This window comes from Pseudophryne corroboree, chromosome 5 (assembly GCF_028390025.1).
Source record: "Pseudophryne corroboree isolate aPseCor3 chromosome 5, aPseCor3.hap2, whole genome shotgun sequence".
Classification (NCBI taxonomy): domain Eukaryota; kingdom Metazoa; phylum Chordata; class Amphibia; order Anura; family Myobatrachidae; genus Pseudophryne; species Pseudophryne corroboree.
In genome coordinates, this window is record NC_086448.1 from 429,766,257 (window position 1) to 429,787,063 (window position 20,807).

Here is a 20,807-nt window from a genome sequence, read left to right on the forward strand (position 1 = left end):
CGCAGCGTGCACAGCGATATATGGTAGCATACGCATTCACACAGACAAGTGTGACAAGAACACTGGGATAGTGTTTGAGGGCAGGTATGTTTGTCCCAGGTTCTTGTCTTACATGTATTAGAAAATGGAAACTTCTAGGAAAAATGCTTTTGTTTTGTCAGAACCTTTTCAGTTTGCTGTAAAAGCTGGGTAAAGGCTCTGAGAGAGAGAAAAGGCGAGTTCTAGACATTGGGCCCAGTTCGGGTCTTTGGCCTCACAGAAGGCTAATCAGGCTTTCAGCTGTGTAAGAGTGTTATAGAGCTGCTGGCCTGGGAAGACTGCAGGATCTCTGTGTGAGAGACACGCTTCCTGATACAAGTGAGCTATACAGGGTACTGGAGAACTCTGTGTTTTTGTTTAGTGATAGTTAGGAACATCTTGTGTTTAGTTAGTGCCGGACAGGCAAGGTATTTTCTTTTGGTGTTTGTTTTATTTTCTGTTTCAAAAAAACTGGCCGGGGCCAGTTGTACCAGACACTGGACTTGTGTTGTTCCTCAGCTGCTGCTTGCTGCCATATTCCCCAGGAAGAGGCGCCTTGCACCCCTACAGTGTTACACAAGCCACAAAGATATATTCAACACACATTTCATACAACACATAAATTGAACATGTCAAGCACCAGACATTATAATGTATTTATATAGGAGAGTTATAACGTCATATATATATGTATTATTGGAATGGAACAAGTTAAACATGTCATGCTTGGAGTCAAAATGATCAAGGGAATGAGTGTGTTAATTTGATAGCTGTGGTTAGATTGTAGCACATTGCAACTATTAGTTATGATTAGATGTATGAAATCTAAAGTCACTCTTATTAGAACAAAGACAGCATGTGTGCAGCAGAAAACAGTGGCTAATCCCTATGATGTCATCTCCAAGGCTGGACGTTGCTTGCATATTAACTGACCAATAACACATCATGAATGAGAGATCACCCTCCCCTGGACCAGTAACAGAAGACTCAGTCCCAGACATGTACTTCCCCCAATACACAGTATATAGGCAGTTTCTAGGACTTAGAGAGTTAGTTGCTATTGCTTGCTGAGAGGGAGAGATGGAGGAAATGTTCTTTGGGAAACGGTAATGTATGTATGCTGGCTGTAATGGATTCTTTTGTAACCACAACTTCTTCTTGTGTAATTGTAACTCTGTAACTATATCTATATTGTACGTGTGTTATATTGTATGCATAGCCTTTTAATATCAAATATATTCATCTCTGAGCGTTGGACCTCAGCCACTGTGTGGAATTGCTTGTTTTCTCTTAAGGTATGTAGTGTTTGCGATGTACAGTGCACGTTTATCGTATATGGTAATAAGATGCCCCATGTGTCCGCAGCATATATTAACGCTGGCATTTTAAATATTTATTAGAAATAATCTGAACTTCTCACATGTCATCCGCTTATAGTGCTATCACATCCTCCCCCTGTCCCAGTCTGATACCACAAATTCCTGCGTTTGCTCTTATTGAGCAAGCAACGTGCTCAATTGCCAATGCAAATAATGCAGTTGACAGTGGGAAAAGATTCAGACATATATCCATTGACGGATACCCGTGCTGTTGGTAGGGCGTACAACATCTGGACCCATTTTATAAACCTGGGCCCAAATGAGAATTTTTCTAATACTGCCCACAGGTATCCCCATTCTACTGAGTCAAAGGCCTTGGCCGCATCGAGTGATACGACCACTGCCCGTAACTCTTTTACATCGCATCTCTGTAAATGGCAAAACAATCTGCTTTGTAGATTTCCCTGGCATAAAGCCCGTTTGATTAGGATGGATAATTGTCTGTATTACTGAATTTATCCGCATTGCTAATACCTTAGCGATTATCTTAACATCCGTTGTCAAAAGTGAAATGGGCCTATATGACTCAGGAAAATTGGGGTCCTTTCCTATTTTAGGTAGTACAAGAATAATTGCCTGTCATGGAGGGAGAAATAGACCCCCACTCATATAGTGTGAGATACACCTGGGGATTATACACCCTATATACTGTACTGTGCGATGTGTGTGATACACCTGGTAGTTAATTATACACCCTGTATACTGTACTGTGCGACGTGTTATACACCTGGTGATTATACATCCTGTAATCTGTACTGAGCGAAGTGTGAGATACACCTGGTGATTATACATCCTGTAATCTATACTGAGCGATGTGTGAGATACACCTGGGGATTATACACCCTATATACTGTACTGTGTGATGTGTGAGATACACCTGGGGATTATACACCCTATATACTGTACTGTGCGATGTGTGTGATACACCCGGTAATTAATTATACACCCTGTATACTGTACTGTTCGACATGTGTTATACACCTGGTGATTATACATCCTGTAATCTGTACTGAGCGATGTGTGAGATACACCTGGGGATTATACACCCTATAAACTGTACTGAGCGATGTGTGAGATACACCTGGTGGTTATACATCCTGTAATCTGTACTGAGCGATGTGTGAGATACACCTGGGGATTATACACCCTATATACTGTACTGTGCAATGTATGTGATACACCTGGTAATTAATTATACACCCTGTATACTGTACTGTGCGACTTGTGTTATACACCTGGTGATTATACATCCTGTAATCAGTACTGAGCGATGTGTGAGATACACCTGGGGATTATACACCCTCTATACTGTACTGAGCAATGTGTGAGATACACCTGAGGATTATACACCCTGTATACTGTACTGTGCGGCGTGTGATATACCTGGTGATTATACACCCTGTATACTGTACTGAGCGATGTGTGAGATACACCTGGGGATTATACACCCCATATACTGTACTGTGTGATGTGTGTGATACACCTGGTAATTAATTATACACCCTGGATAATGTACTGTGCGACATATGTTATACACCTGGTGATTACACATCCTGGTGATGTGTGAGATACACCTGGTAATATCTGTGCTCAGTGTACTGCATTGTGGTGGCTACCAGTATATTATAGTAGTACAGTACAGTAGGCCATTGCTGTATCTTGCAGCTCCGTGTCAGACTCAGTTCTAGTATCCTGATCAGTGCTCAATATCTGCTGCATTGTTGTGACCAGTATATAGTAGTAAAGTGCAGCATTGTGGTGACCACCAGTATATAGTAGTACAGTACAGAAGGCCATAGCGTTATCTTGCTGCACTGTGTCACTTCTAGTATCCTGATCACTGCTTAATATCTGTGCTCAGTGTCAGTGTTGCATTGTGGTGACCAGTATACTACAGTACAATAGTCCAGTGCTTTTCTCGCTGCTCAGTGTCAGCACTCCGTAGTATCATCAGTGATCAGTATAATCAGTTCTCAGTATAATCAGTGCGCTGTTAGATGTGTGCCTGTTTTCCACCATTAGTGCAGTGGGATTTAGACAATTGATGAAGTTATTGTAACCCCGGTACAAAATCCCATCTAGATTCCACTTCACTAGGCAGGCGATAGCGAGATTTTACCAATTAATATCAGTGATTTATAATTATTAATTACAGTGATCTTGCCAAATAATTCCAGTGATTTTGTCATTTTCTTCCAGTGATTTGGACCAATAATACCATTGATTAGAACAAATAATTCCAGTGATTTTATCATTTTCTTCCAGTGATTTGGACCAATAATACCATTGATTAGAACGAATAATTCCTGTGATTTTGTAATTTTCTTCCAGTGATTTGGACCAATAATACCATTGATTAGTACGAATAATTGCTGTGATATTGAGGTGTCTGTGTCGCTTAGCTTAGCCATCCAGCGACCACAGTGCACCTCTTTTTCTCTTTTCTTTGCATCATGTGCTGTTTGGGGACTATTTATTTAAGTGCCATCCTGTTTGACACTTCCGTATATATCCAGTGGTACTGCCATTTGATATAATTCCCGACATTACTGCCATTTAATTCCAGTGATTTTGTCATTTTCTTCCAGTGATTTGGACCAATAATACCATTGATTAGAACAAATAATTCCAGTGATATTGAGGTGTTTGTGTTGCTTAGCTTAGCCATCCAGAGACCACAGTGCACCTCTTTTTCTCTTTTCTTTGCATCATGTGCTGTTTGGGGCCAATTTTTTAAGTGCCATCCTGTCTGCCACTGCAATGCCACTCCTAGATGGGCCAGGTATTTGTGCCGGCCACTTGGGTCGCTTAGCTTAGTCATCCAGCGACCTCGGTGCAAATTTTAGGACTAAAAATAATATTGTGAGGTGTGAGGTGTTCAGAGTAGACTGGAAATAAGTGGAAATTATGGTTATTGAGGTTAATAATACTATAGGATCAAAATTACCCCCAAATTCTATGATGTAAGCTGTTTTTGAGGGGTTTTTGTAAAAAAACACCCGAATCCACAAACATTTGTAAGGGAGGTTTTGCCAAAACGCATCCGAATCCAAAACACGGCCGCGCAACCGAATCCAAAACCAAAACACAAAACCCGAAAAATTTCAGGTGCACATCTCTGATATATATATATATATATGTATGCATATATATATATATATATATATATATAAGGAGTACTACTGTCTGTGACTGTCGGACACTGCCGTGCTGTGTAATGTGACTGACGGACGCTACCGTGCTGTATAATGTGGCCGATGGATGCTGCCTTGCTGTGTAATGTGGCTGACAGACATTACCATGCTGTGTAATGTGATTGACCGAAGCTACTGCACTGTGTAATGTGACTGACGGACGCTATCACGCTGTGTATTGTGACTGATGAACGCTGCTAAGCTGCGTAACATGACTAATGGACACTACCATGCTGTGTAACGTGACTAATGGACACTACCATGCTGCGTAACATGACTAATAGACACTACTGTGCTGCGTAACGTGACTAATGGGCGCTACCGAGTGGTGTAATGTTACTAATGGCGCTACTGTGCAGTGTGGTGTGAGTAACAGACGCTACTGTGCGGTGTAATGTGAGTAATGGGCGCTGCTGTATGGTGTAATGTGATTAATGGATGCTCCATGAAGCCACACCCCATAACTAGAGGTGTGTGATTGATGGGGAGGTGAGAGCTAAAATTAAATTAAAAACATTGCGGATTTGTGAAGAAATAATTCCACACCGAAGATATGGCTTTTTTGGTATTTTGCCCAGGCATAACAATGGGCTTTTTCATTCCCTGGCAAAAAACTGTCTCCACTGGTGCCTTATTCAAACAAACCACATCACCATCAGAATCCTCATCGTCAGCTTCCTCCTCAGCGCCAACTACACCAATATCCTCCTCATCCTAGTGTACTTCAGCAGTGACATACTCAATATCAATATCAGCAACTGGACTGGTGGTGCTCCTCCCAGCACTTGCAGGGGGCATGCAAATGGTGTTAGGAGCCTCCTCTTCCCATACAGTCTTGGGAAGGTTAGGCCTAGACATCGCAACTGCGGACGCACTTGGACTCTCCTTGGGGATTTGTGATCTCTCTGAACGCACAGTTGTTTTTTCCCGTGCTTTAAAAAGCTTATTTTTTTAATTTTTCGAGAGGGAGGAGGGCTTCCATCCTCATGAGAAGCTGAGCCACCAGTCATGAACATAGGCAAAGGCCTTCCTTGCCACTTTGTGTCGTGAATGACATATTGCCAATTTTACATTTCTCATCAGATAATTTCTTTTTTTTTTTCAGATTATTAATTTTAGCTTTTTGGATTTTACATGCCCTCAATGACATTGGGCATCGGCCTTAGCAGACAACGTTGATGGAATTGCATCATCAATGTCATGACTGGTAGCAGCAGTAGCTTCAGCACTATTACTAGGAACTGGAAATGGTTCCTGATCTTTCACTATTTTTTCCTCCAAATTTTTGTTCTCCATTTCACAGGACAGCACCCGTTTATTATTACAGCACACAGAACAGTACCATTTTATTTTCACAGCACCCCTATATTTTTAAAGCATACAGGACAGGGCCAGTGTACTTTTATTTTAACAACAGCACCCCTTCATTTTTACAGCATACTGGACAGGGCCAGCACCCCTGTATTTTTACAGCATACTGGAAAGGGCCAGTAACCCTGTATTTGAACAATGCACCTGTAATTTTACAGTATACAAGACAGGGCAGTGTAATTTTATTTTAAAAACAGCACCCCTGTATTTGGGCCAGTGTACTTTTATTTAAACAACAGCACCCCTGTGTTTTTACAGCATACAGGACAGGGCTAGTGTACTTTTATTTTAACAACAGCACCCCTGTATTTTTACAACATACAAGACAGGGACAGTGTACATTTATTTAACAGCACCCCTTTAATTTTACAGCATACAGGACAGGGCCAGCACCCCTGAATTTGTACAGCACTTCTGTCTTTTTACAGCATACAGGACAGTGCTCCTGTACAGCAGTGACAGGACAGCAACACCCATGTACAGCTGCAGCACCCCTAACAATACATGACAATGACACCAGTTACAGGACAGCCCATTTAACAGCACAGGGACACCACAGTGACAGGACAGCACCTCTAGAGAGCACACACTGACCCCACCCAATGCCACCACCCACAGAGAGACAGAGGTCTGTCGCCCTCACTCTCCAAATCCAAAGTGATGCATGGCTCTTTATATGAAATCCAAAATCCGTGAGAATCCGACAGCGGGATGATGACGTTTTGCCTCGTTCTGGGATCCAAGTCTGGCGGGAAGTACCGAGCCGGACTTGGTTCCCGTCTCGGATCGAGAAGTTCGGGGGTTCAGATCTCTGATATCCGAACATGCTCAATTCTAAATTAGAATAATACAAAGAATATATTTCTAATATGGTCTTTGTATTTTTCATATAATTTATACAGTCAAAACTCTGGTTTAAATGTAAGTATGACAGGAAAGGCTGTGCCTCACATGCCTCACCCCACTGCACATCACTGCTGGATGGATGTGTCCATCTCAGTACTGTGTTTCTGGGGTGAGGTGGGTGCTCTATCTGCTGTACCAGTCCAGGGGTGCCCTATCTTCTGTATCAGCCCGGGGGTGCTCTGTCTGCTGTAACTGAAAGGGGTGATCTGTCCGTCTATCCAGGGGCTCCGCCCCAGTGTAAAATTAAAACAATAAAAGCTAGTCCTTCTATAAATATGTTTTGTGGGGGCCCAAATAAACCAATCATTTCAGCCACGACAGTCCCTGACAATGATATGATTGCTTTGTAAAACTGTGCATGTCCTGTTTAATATATACAACATAAGGGTGGGTGGGAGGGCCCAAGGACAATTCCATCTTGCACCTCTTTTCTTTGCAATATGTGCTGTTTGGAGCATTGCTGACTGTTTTCTTGTGTAGTTCGTAAACATTTGTAAAGTTTATTAAACTACTGTCACTGCAGTGCCATTCTGTTTCCTAGATGTGCCATGCTGGAAGTTTAAATGCAACATGTTTTTGTCACCCACTTCTGTAGTCATCCAGTTACCTCAGTGCAACATTTTTGCCTAAATTGGATGAAAACAATATTGGGGATAATTCAGAGTTGATCGCAGCAGCAAATTTGTTAGCAGTTGGGCAAAACCATGGGGGTCATTCCGAGTTGTTCGCTCGGTAAAAATCTTCGCATCGCAGCGATTTTCCGCTTAATGCGCATGCGCAATGTCCGCACTGCGACTGCGGCAAGTAAATTTGCTATGCACTTAGGAATTTTACTCACGGCATTTTCATCGTTCTGGCGATCGTAATGTGATTGACAGGAAATGGGTGTTACTGGGCGGAAACAGGCCGTTTTATGGGCGTGTGGGGAAAAACGCTACCGTTTCCGGGAAAAACGCAGGAGTGGCCGGAGAAACGGGGGAGTGTCTGGGCGAACGCTGGGTGTGTTTGTGACGTCAAACCAGGAACGACAAGCAGTGAAATGATCGCAGATGCCGAGTAAGTCTGGAGCTACTCAGAAACTGCTACGAGGTGTGTAATCGCAATATTGCGAATACATCGTTCGCAATTTTAAGATGCTAAGATTCACTCCCAGTAGGCGGCGGCTTAGCATGAGCAAATCTGCTAAAATCCACTTGCGAGCGAACAACTCGGAATGACCCCCCATGTGCACTGCAGGGGAGGCAGATATAACATTTGCAGAGAGAGTTAGATTTGGGTGGGTTATTTTGTTTCTGTGCAGGGTAAATACTGGCTGCTTCATTTTTACACTGCAATTTAGATTTCAATTTGAACACACCCCACCCAAATCTAACCTCTCTGCGCATATTATATCTGCCCCCCTGCACTGCACATGGTTTTGCCCAACTGCTAACAAATTTGCTGCAGCGATCAACTCTGAATTAGGCCCTTTGTGAGCTGAGAAGTGGTCAAAATTTACTGGAAATTAGTGGAAATTAATGTTATTGAGACTAATAATACCGAAGGAACAAAAACAGCCCAAAATTCTGTTATTTTACCTGTTTTATGATTATTATTTTTTTAAATCAGATCCAAAACAAATACAGATCCAAAACTCGCAAGGGAGTTAGAGACAAAACAAATACAGATCCAAAACATGGGGCAAAGTGGTAGTATTAGAGGAAAGCTGTGGAAGACAGATTTACTACCTTATGCTAATGTGGGTATCCATAGGGCTTGAAGCAGGAAACTGCACCACCACTGTTTTTTCACCATGATTAGTATCACCACTTGCACCTGTCCTATGCTGGGTGGAAGAGATCTGTGAAAAGCAGACTTCACTTTGCTGTATGCATTACTCATATTAGCACATGCCGATGACACTCCCACAAGATGGATTTCTTGCATGCATCTGTAGCATTGCTGCCCATTTGCCACTCTGCAATGTCCATTCCGTGCAAAGAGAGAGCTGACCAAGAGATATCTGACTTAGAATGCAAGAATGTGTAAATTAGTTTCTGTACATGAGCAGTTTGCCAAAACTTACTATTTGTAGTTGTATCGCAAGCTGCATTTGGCTCAGATTCAGGCCCACTGTGGGCATGTACAGTATGTGTGGTAGAGAATTTATATGATAAGCCTTACCAAGACAGGGACTGCAAACATTCTGGCACTATTTAAAATTTAATAATAATAATAATAATAATAATAATAATAATAATAATAGTCTTAGTACTGACACAATTTCTTTTTAAAACTGACTGACTGACATCAATTGTGCTAGCAAAAAAATATTTTATTTAGGGCTAATTATTTAATTGTACCATATTATTATTATTATTTGTAAAAAAATATATCAGTTTCTTTATTCTTTTCAATGGTTTTGCTTCAAAATTGTAACAAGTAACCTCTTCTTGCCCTACTCTATAATTTGACTACAACCACTTTGTATTACTTGTGTCTCTAAAGTAATGGGGTCTCACAAAGGATGTCCTAATTTAGAGTATACTACAGAACATTCATATTTCATGTCAACATCACAATTAGTAATGGACCTTTGGTCATCTGACGCTCAAACTGGCACAACATGGACAATTCCCATCTATACTCAGGTTAAAAAGTTTTCTCCTATCTTTTAGATAGATAATTAGTTCATCACTGTATTTATAGGGAAGATAAAGTAATCAGAGAGATGCCTGTTTGTATGACAATATTGATTAACCACTTGCCTGGCATGGTCGCATCAGATGCGACCACACCAGACTGGGCTTTCCCTGACATGGTCGCATCTGATGCGACCAGTCAGAAATGCCCACTAAGAGGCTGCTAGAAGATAATCTTCCAGTGGTGGCCTATATCAGAGGGATCTTCTGGTTCCTCTGCACCCGCAGCCCGCATCCTATGTGTCCTGATCACTGCTGGATACAGTGATCGGGCACGTTTGTGGCAGCCCCCCTCCCCAGCCAGCTTTGTCGTGCAGCAGCAGCGCTCTTGTAGCTGCGGCTCTCCCTCACTTCAAAGAGAAGCCGCAGCTCCGCCCATCAGTGTGTCCCGATCACTCTGCTCAGCAGTGATCGGTACATCCCCAGCACCTCCGGCGGCTGTGTTGCCCAGCATATCCTCGTCCTGCCAGATCAGTCTCCAGTAAGTGCAGGAGAGGGGAGGGTGTCTGTGTCTCTGCCTCTACAATGCCTCCTATTTACCTCTGTACCCCTCCCCTGCTGGTGTTAACAATACAGGAGGTGTGTGTGTGTGTGTGTGTGTGTGTGTCGCTTGTGATGTGACCACAGCCAGGAGTACGTTATCTGGCAAGGTCGCATCACATACGGCGCGCTGCCCCATTGTGTGCCCCAGCTTGTATATTAGGAGGTACATTCTGCACAAGTGCACAATGGATTTACTCTGGCTACCCGGATCCCCCAGAAGTGATGCGGCAGTCTCTGACCGCCAACATCACTGCTGGAATTGTGCCCCAGAATGCCGTGCGGCCGGCATTCTGAGCGCATGCACCAGGGAAGCACTTAGTTCCCCTCCAAGTACTATTTTACTGATCTATGCGAGTGCAGAGAACAGCTGCACCCCCCTGACATATGCTCTGCTGCGCTCTGCATGTGGGGGACGGGGGGATGTATGCCCATAGGGGTGGAGAGGGTGGGGGGAGATCACTAATGGGGGAGGTATAAAATAGTTCAATTATGCTGGAGGGGGTTAAACTAATAATAAATAAATCAAACATTGGCCACAGGGTAGGAGGAGGGGGGTACACAAAAAGGGGCTTTAACAGGGTGGGGGGTGGGGCGGTTGGTTTATGCTGTAATCTTGTATTTTGTTTTACTATTAAGGGGGTGAACGGGTACTAATATTAGGATTTAAGACCATTCAGGGGTCTATTGCCCATGGAGGGTGGCAATTTATTTTATAATGGGGCCCTATGGACACGGGGGGGCGGGGGTGCAAACCACTTCTAGATATATATATTTTTTAAATAAAATATTTTAATATATTATTAAAAATACTTTTTGAACTTTATTAAGTAATAATAAAAACCGACAATTTCTGAGCGATTTTGTGGGGTACAAATCGTCAGTAAAGTGGTTAATGATCTTATGAAGTGGATCCTCCTGCTTTACATGATGCTGAAGCCACTTGTTGAAAAGATTACCCTCATATCTAATGACTTGTGAAAGGACAATAATCATCTCAATCTTTTACTGTCTTTCTGGACATCTTAAAAAAATTATAAATAAAAGTTTTTCACCTCACCCAGTTAGCTGCTGGCTTCAATATTATAACTAAAAAATGCATAACGATGACAATTAAAGAAAACAAGAAATCTAAAACTACTTATAACATTTAACCCTTTTATAAAATCCAGTATTAGCGCTGTATAGGTATGCTTAGTGTAGTGTTTACATAAGCGTGTTTCAATCATTGGATTTTTTTTTCATAGAGTTTTAATATTTTCCAGACTTCTTCCATAAACTATGGTGTTCCAACACAGACCATAGATGTTTCATGAAAGTGGAACAGAAAGAAAGGTTGTATTATTTTGTAGTGACCTGAATTCAACATCAGATGTTCAAATCATGACATCAAATTTTGGTTGAGAGATAAAAGTAAGAACAGAGAGTTGACCACATGCCGGATGATATTAGTGGCAGATGTGATCGTCAGAAGTGTGATGGCATTTCCTCTGAATAGGCAAATGTACTTTTAAAACTTTGATGTTAACATGATTAGCAATGAAAGTATGCTTTGTTCCTTTGCCTTCACATGGTCTCAATATTGGCACTTATAGTTTACTTGTATTTTTTAAATCAAATATTATCCCCTCCTTTATTTATGTGCAGATGCTGAACACAATGCTGCTTTTTTGCTGGTCTAAAAAGGAACTGTGAATAAAATATACAGATTGAGAATAAAGTGCTAAAAATAGTTTTTTTTTCCTGTTTCATTGTAGTTTAATCCAACTCTTTATGTTACTCCGCTTTTTCATTCTTTTGATCTTTATGACATTAAAATAGCCAGCACTGTGCACCATCTTATCTGCAGACCCTGTAATTGGATGCCACGTCAACCTTTCAATGGAAAAATGCTATTAAGCAATATTAAGATAGAACAATGGCAGGATATAAAAAGAATAATGTAACCTGTTATACACATGGGCACATATTAATTATAGGATTATTTTTCTTTTTATATATTGTAATTCATGTACAAGGGAAACTTTGTAAAGTCAAAATTTGGGGACAAGTAACTTATACAGGATTACTTAATTGTTTTACTTATTTATCTTTTAAAGTACACTTTTTCATTGTAGAGGTCACAATTTTTTGTAAGGATTACAACATACAGGCATCATATGTGACAAGGACATTACACATACGTATGCTATAATAGATAGATAGATAGATAGATAGATAGATAGATAGATAGATAGATAGATAGATAGACAGACAGATAGATTTCAAAAGAACCTTTATTATATAATGTAGGCTATACTATGTGTTTTGTTTTTTATACTGTTTTTAAGCATTCTTAAATAAAAACATAAGATTAGTGGAATGAATAGAGCCATTTTTTAATGTTGGGAGCAAAGGTTACGAATATACTTAGGCAAGTATTTGAACTGGAAATTAGCTCACTATTTGAAGTCATTATTCAATTTGGAGGCATCTTAGAAATGACAACTCAAAGCTGAATTTCTTTTCCATGTGAAAAGATGCTCAGCTATAGAGACGGTTAAATAGCCCCCTGCCTATAACTACACTAAGCAGTCCAAACAAGCAGAAACAAGCTGGGTGTGATACTAAGCTAATTACAGTATTAAAATGGGAAAGGATCACCACTTAGGATGACTGCAAAGTCAACCCAGCTGCTGTTTCACAAAGACTTTCTCCTTCACTGCACTGCATGAGCCTGTAGTGAAAGGGCAGCAGACAGAAGCGTATGCAACTGATTAAAACAACTGTACTTGTAAGACTAGTTGATGTATCTAGAATGGCCTAGCGCAGAGGTCTGATGGAAATGAATGATAATTATTTCACAGGTGAAATAATATTTAAAGGTTATGTCTTCCTTTGTGACCAATTTACATTTATATTATGGGTATGTAGATGTTTTTATATTTTTCAAAAGCTGACACATCATTTAAGCATTGGTTATTTCCTATGTGCAGAACTATATATTAATATCATATAGTAACTGAGTTAAACGAAAATTACAAACCCAAATGTGTTACACATAAAATAGCATAGTATATATTTTGTATCACCTTTTCAGTAAGTTACAACAGATAATGAAACTATTGGGGCCACTTAACCAAAATTACAGGAAATTCAAAAGGTAAAATAAAGTTGTAACTTTATTACATGTGCCTAATCTACATGACAATTGTATGCAAGTCATGGTTTAGGTTTAAAATGGTTTAAAATGCTAAAAGGGGACATTCTAAATGTAAATTATTTTAATATATATAATAATGTGATATGGTCTGTCCTGAGTCTAACATATGCAGTGGGATTGGATGAAAACCCCCTCCTTCCCTCCCAATGTCTCCCACACAGTGATTGAAGGGGTGAACTGCAGAGAGGCCGGGTGCCAGCTGAAATACACTGCTAAAAAAAAAAGGGAACACTTAAACAACAGAATGTAACTCCAAGTCAATCACACTTCTGTGAAATCAAACTGTCCACTTAGGAAGCAACATTGATTGACAATCAATTTCACATGCTGTTGTGCAAATGGAATAGACAACAGGTGGGAATTATAGGCAATTAGCAAGACACCCCCAATAAAGGAGTTGTTCTGCAGGTGGTGACCACAGACCACTTCTCAGCTCCTATGCTTTCTGGCTGAGGTTTTGGTCACTTTTGAAAGCTGGCGGTGCTTTAACTGTAGTGGTAGCATGAGACAGAGTCTACAACCCACACAAGTGGCTCAGGTAGTGCAGCTCATCCAGGATGGCACATCAATGCGAGCTGTGGCAAGTAGGTTTGCTGTGTCTGTCAGCGTAGTGTCCAGAGCATGGAGGCACTACCAGGAGACAGGCCAGTACATCAGGAGACGTGGAGGAGGCCGTAGTAGGGCAACAACCCAGCAGCAGGACCACTACCTCCGCCTTTGTGCAAGGAGGAACAGGACAGGAGGAGCACTGCCAGAGCCCTGCAAAATGACCTCCAGCAAGCCACAAATGTGTCTACTCAAACGATCAGAAACAGACTCCATGAGGGTGGTATGAGGGCTCGATGTCCACAGGTGAGGATTGTGCTTACAGCCCAACACCGTGCAGGAGGTTTGCCATTTGCCAGAGAACACCAAGATTGGCAAATTCGCCACTTGCGCCCTGTGCTCTTCACAGATGAAAGCAGGTTCTCACTGAGACGTGATAGAGTCTGGAGACGCCAAGGAGAACGTTCTGCTGCCTGCAACATCCTCCAGCATGACCAGTTTGGCAGTGGGTCAGTAATGGTGTGGGGTGGCATTTCTTTGGGGGGCCGCACAGTAGAGATGAGCGCCTGAAATTTTTCGGGTTTTGTGTTTTGGTTTTGGGTTCGGTTCCGCGGCCGTGTTTTGGGTTCGAACGCGTTTTGGCAAAACCTCACCGAATTATTTTTGTCGGATTCGGGTGTGTTTTGGATTCGGGTGTTTTTTTCCAAAAACACTAAAAAACAGCTTAAATCATAGAATTTGGGGGTCATTTTGATCCCAAAGTATTATTAACCTCAAAAACCATAATTTACACTCATTTTCAGTCTATTCTGAATACCTCACACCTCACAATATTATTTTTAGTCCTAAAATTTGCACCGAGGTCGCTGTGTGAGTAAGATAAGCGACCCTAGTGGCCGACACAAACACCGGGCCCATCTAGGAGTGGCACTGCAGTGTCACGCAGGATGTCCCTTCCAAAAAACCCTCCCCAAACAGCACATGACGCAAAGAAAAAAAGAGGCGCAATGAGGTAGCTGTGTGAGTAAGATTAGCGACCCTAGTGGCCGACACAAACACCGGGCCCATCTAGGAGTGGCACTGCAGTGTCACGTAGGATGTCCCTTCCAAAAAACCCTCCCCAAACAGCACATGACGCAAAGAAAAAAAGAGGCGCAATGAGGTAGCTGTGTGAGTAAGATTAGCGACCGTAGTGGCCGACACAAACACCGGGCCCATTTAGGAGTGGCACTGCAGTGTCACGTAGGATGTCCCTTCCAAAAAACCCTCCCCAAACAGCACATGACGCAAAGAAAAAGAGATAGTATACTCGTAACTAGTATGCATGTATAAAGAAAGAAAAAAAAACCATGGTTAGGTGGTATATACAATTATGGACGGGCTGCCGAGTGCCGACACAGAGGTAGCCACAGCCGTGAACTACCGCACTGTACTGTGTCTGCTGCTAATATATAGACTGGTTGATAAAGAGATAGTATACTCGTAACTAGTATGTATGTATAAAGAAAGAAAAAAAAACCACGGTTAGGTGGTATATACAATTATGGACGGGCTGCCGAGTGCCGACACAGAGGTAGCCACAGCCGTGAACTACCGCACTGTACTGTGTCTGCTGCTAATATATAGACTGGTTGATAAAGAGATAGTATACTCGTAACTAGTATGTATGTATAAAGAAAGAAAAAAAAACCACGGTTAGGTCACTGGTATATACAATTATGGACGGGCTGCGGAGTGCCGACACAGAGGTAGCCACAGCCGTGAACTACCGCACTGTACTGTGTCTGCTGCTAATATATAGACTGGTTGATAAAGAGATAGTATACTCGTAACTAGTATGTATGTATAAAGAAAGAAAAAAAAACCACGGTTAGGTGGTATATACAATTATGGACGGGCTGCGGAGTGCCGACACAGAGGTAGCCACAGCCGTGAACTACCGCACTGTACTGTGTCTGCTGCTAATATATAGACTGGTTGATAAAGAGATAGTATACTCGTAACTAGTATGTATGTATAAAGAAAGAAAAAAAAACCACGGTTAGGTCACTGGTATATACAATTATGGACGGGCTGCCGAGTGCCGACACAGAGGTAGCCACAGCCGTGAACTACCGCACTGTACTGTGTCTGCTGCTAATATATAGACTGGTTGATAAAGAGATAGTATACTCGTAACTAGTATGTATGTATAAAGAAAGAAAAAAAAACCATTGTTAGGTCACTGGTATATACAATTATGGACGGGCTGCCGAGTGCCGACACAGAGGTAGCCACAGCCGTGAACTACCGCACTGTACTGTGTCTGCTGCTAATATATAGACTGGTTGATAAAGAGATAGTATACTCGTAACTAGTATGTATGTATAAAGAAAGAAAAAAAAACCACGGTTAGGTCACTGGTATATACAATTATGGACGGGCTGCCGAGTGCCGACACAGAGGTAGCCACAGCCGTGAACTACCGCACTGTACTGTGTCTGCTGCTAATATATAGACTGGTTGATAAAGAGATAGTATACTCGTAACTAGTATGTATGTATAAAGAAAGAAAAAAAAACCACGGTTAGGTCACTGGTATATACAATTATGGACGGGCTGCCGAGTGCCGACACAGAGGTAGCCACAGCCGTGAACTACCGCACTGTACTGTGTCTGCTGCTAATATAGACTGGTTGATAAAGAGATAGTATACTACTAATATTATATACTGGTGGTCAGGTCACTGGTCACTAGTCACACTGGCAGTGGCACTCCTGCAGCAAAAGTGTGCACTGTTTAATTTTAATATAATATTATGTACTCCTGGCTCCTGCTATAACCTATAACTGGCACTGCAGTAGTGCTCCCCAGTCTCCCCCACAATTATAAGCTGTGTGAGCTGAGCAGTCAGACAGATATATAATATATATAGATGATGCAGCACACTGGCCTGAGCCTGAGCAGTGCACACAGATATGGTATGTATGTGACTGAGTCACTGTGTGCTGTGTATCGCTTTTTTCAGGCAGAGAACGGATTATAAATAAAAGTGGTGGTCACTGGTCACTATCAGCAAAACTCTGCACTGTACACTACTGAGTACTCCTAATGCTCCCCAAAATTAGTAAATCAAGTGTCTAAACGAAGAGGACGCCAGCCACGTCCTCTCCCTATCAATCTCAATGCACGTGTGAAAATGGCGGCGACGCGCGGCTCCTTATATAGAATCCGAGTCTCGCGATAGAATCCGAGCCTCGCGAGAATCCGACAGCGTCATGATGACGTTCGGGCGCGCTCGGGTTAACCGAGCAAGGCGGGAAGATCCGAGTCGCTCGGACTCGTGAAAAAAAACATGAAGTTCTGGCGGGTTCGGATTCAGAGAAACCGAACCCGCTCATCTCTACCGCACAGCCCTCCATGTGCTCACCAGAGGTAGCCTGACTGCCATTAGGTACCAAGATGAGATCCTCAGACCCCTTGTGAGACCATAAGCTGGTGCGGTTGGCCCTGGGTTCCTCCTAATGCAAGACAAAGCTAGACCTCGTGTGGCTGGAGTGTGTCAGCAGTTCCTGCAAGACGAAGGCATTGATGCTATAGACTGGCCCGCCCGTTCCCCACACCTGAATCCAATTGAGCACACCTGGGACATCATGTCTCGCTCCATCCACCAACGCCACGTTGCACCACAGACTGTCCAGGAGTTTGCGGATGCTTTAGTCCAGGTCTGGGAGGAGATCCCTCAGGAGACCATCCGCCACCTCATCTGGAGACTGCCCAGGCATTGTAGGGAGGTCATGCAGGCACGTGGAGGCCACACACACTACTGAGCCTCATTTTGACTTGTTTTAAGGACATTACATCAAAGTTGGATCAGCCTGTAGTGTGTTTTTCCACTTTAATTTTGAGTGTGACTCCAAATCCAGACCACCATGGGTTAATAAATTTGATTTCCATTGATCATTTTTGTGTGATTTTGTTGTCAGCACATTCAACTATGTAGAGAACAAAGTATTTAATAAGAATATTTCATTCATTCAGATCTAGGATGTATTGTTTAAGTGCTCCCTTTATTTTTTTTGAGCAGTGTGTATGTATATATATATATATATATATATATATACTGTGTGTGTGTGTATGTGTATATATATATATATATATATATATATATATAAAAATATATATATATATATTCTCCAGAGTATCCGCACTCATAATAATAAATGAATGAATTTGGGGTGCTCCAATAAAGACACAAAGTCCATCAATATCCAAAGGAAAAATATTCAGGCACTCATCACCACAAACATGATACAACAATCAAGGTTTGTAATCCATCATAGAAAAAATAGAAAATACATACAGTCGACGTTTCGGACCCAAAAGGACCATCATCAGGACATAGCAGCAGGAAAGATGTGCACAAAAGGCAGCCAGAAAGAGAACTGATCACCAACACCACTAACCAGGTTTAAATACCCCTCCATATTACGGGCCTATACATGCCCACCAACACAAAGCATCATGGGATTGCACAAACAAGGATGGCCAATCATAGGTCATTAATCAGAGCAGCAGTGCAGAATGGGACATCTGATAAACCAGTGGCACTACACTTTATGCAAATGGGACACTCCATAGCAAGTCTCAAATATATGCAGGTAGATCATGTACCTAAACCATTACATGGCAGTGATCGTTTATTAGCATTACGTAAATGCGAAGTCAAATGGATTTTTTAACTGGATACTTTGACTCCAAGAGGGTTGAATGAGTCGAATACTTAAAATATATTTTTTAAGTAATAGGATGTTATTTTTGTACATTTTTGGATTGGCTGCTTTTTCATTTTTTCTTAAAACTTTGAAAATGACCAGGCATTTCTTAATCTCTTAATATTAATACTATGTGTATGCATATGTAATAGTGTTATTGTATGTGTCACTCAGGGTGTATTCATTGCAGGTTTATTACCCTTCTATCTTACAGCATATCTTTTTTATATGTGCTCTACATTGAATTATATATACTTTTTTGAATTGTTTAGAAACTTAAAAAAGGACATCTAAGGTAATATTCTCTGAAATATTACCATTGCCACGCACTAGCCCAGGGAGACAGAGGGAGATTAGGGAGGTAATTGTGTGGCTTAGAGACTGGTGTAGGAAAGAGGGGTTTGTGTTCTAGGAACACTGGGCGGACTTCTCAGTCAGGTGCCATCTTTTCTCTCGTGATGTTTTTAAACTAGGAGCCTGGGAGGAGGGTTTAGCTAGAAACTATGGGTCATGCAGTGAGAATAGTAGGGATGGTGGTAGAGAGATAAAAGGGGGTAGAGAAGGGGGGAGGGAAAGTGCAGCAGGTAAGGGTATTTACGTGGGTTCTAATAAGGGTATCAAGAAAGGTATTGCCAAAGCATTAACTAATAACAATTATGTGTCATCTTTACAGCCTATAGAAAATGATGTACGGGACATAAGGGAAAAAACTTATGTCAGGGCAGTAAATTTAGATGGGAACATTGGGTTGATCAAAGAGAAAAGTAAGGTGGGCAATACTAAGTATGGTGGGGTTGGAGAGGGAGTGAGAAGGACAGTCTGTATCAGTAACTCTAGGGATGCACTAGTAAACCAGGATAGGATATCTTTAAAAAAAAAAACAAATAAAGGAACCGCTAAACTAAAATGTATGCTTGCAAACGCCAGAAGCCTAGCAGGCAAAATGGGGAATTGAAATTGTTAACATCAAAGGCTGAGTATGACATTATAGGTATTACGGAAACATGGTGGAACGACTCTCACGACTGGATTGCAAACTTGGAGGGGTATTATCTTTTCAGGAGGGACAGGGCATGCAAAAGAGGAAGAGGTGTATGTCTTTATGTTAAACCATCACTTAAACCATACTTAAAGGAGTTTATCTATGAGGAAACTGGTGATAATGTGGAGTCACTATGGGTTGAAATCTCAAGTAGGGGCATTGATGCAAAAAAACTAGTCATAGGCACGTGCTACAAACAGCCAGATATTAGCATACATGAGGAAGAGCAACTCTTGCAGCAAATCGAAACAGCTGCGGGATTGGGGGACACCCTTGCGATTGGGGATTTTAATTACCCGGATATAAACTGGAGTAATGATTCATGTGCTAAAGCGAGGGGCAACAGATTCTTAAATATGTTATAGGATCACTACTTGTCTCAATTAGTCGAGGACCCAACTAGGGGTAAAACTACCCATTACTAATAATGTGGCTATTATATCAAACACTAAAGTTGGGTAGACTTTGGGTAACTGATCACTATATGATCACATTTGACATCTGTTTAAGGAAACATAGCTACAGGGGTTCCACCAAAACTTTTAACTTTAGGATGGCAAATTTCAGTATGCTGAGATGTGCACTTAACGACATAGAGTGGGAGATCGGAAATGTGGGATGTTTTAAAGGGGTTGCTGGATAGCAATATTCATAAATTTATTCCCATGGGCAGTAAACGTGGAAGTATTAAACTCAAACTGATGTGGATTAACAAGAAGGTTAAGGCAGAAATAGATAAAGAAAAGCGGGCTTTCAAAGCATTTAAATCTAATGGAAAGGAAGAGTCTTTCAAGTATTACAAGGAATGTAATAAGAAATGCAGAAAAGCAATAAGAGCAGCTAAAATGGAAAATGAAAAGCAAATTGCTAGAGAGTAAAAGCAATCCTATAAAAAAATTTAAATACATAAATGGTAAAAGGTTAAAAAAGGAGAATATAGGTCCATTAAAAGATGACTTTGGAGAATTGATAAATGATGACGAAATAAAAGCGGAAATATGTAACACATTTTTTTCATCAGTATTCACCAGAGAAGAACTGATGGTGGGAGTAGAGCATAACAATTGTGACAGTAATGATTCATGGTTAGATACTTGTTTAAGTGAAGAAGTAGTCCGAGAGAGACTAAGCAAAATTAAGGTTAATAAATCACCTGGTCCTGATGGACTTCACC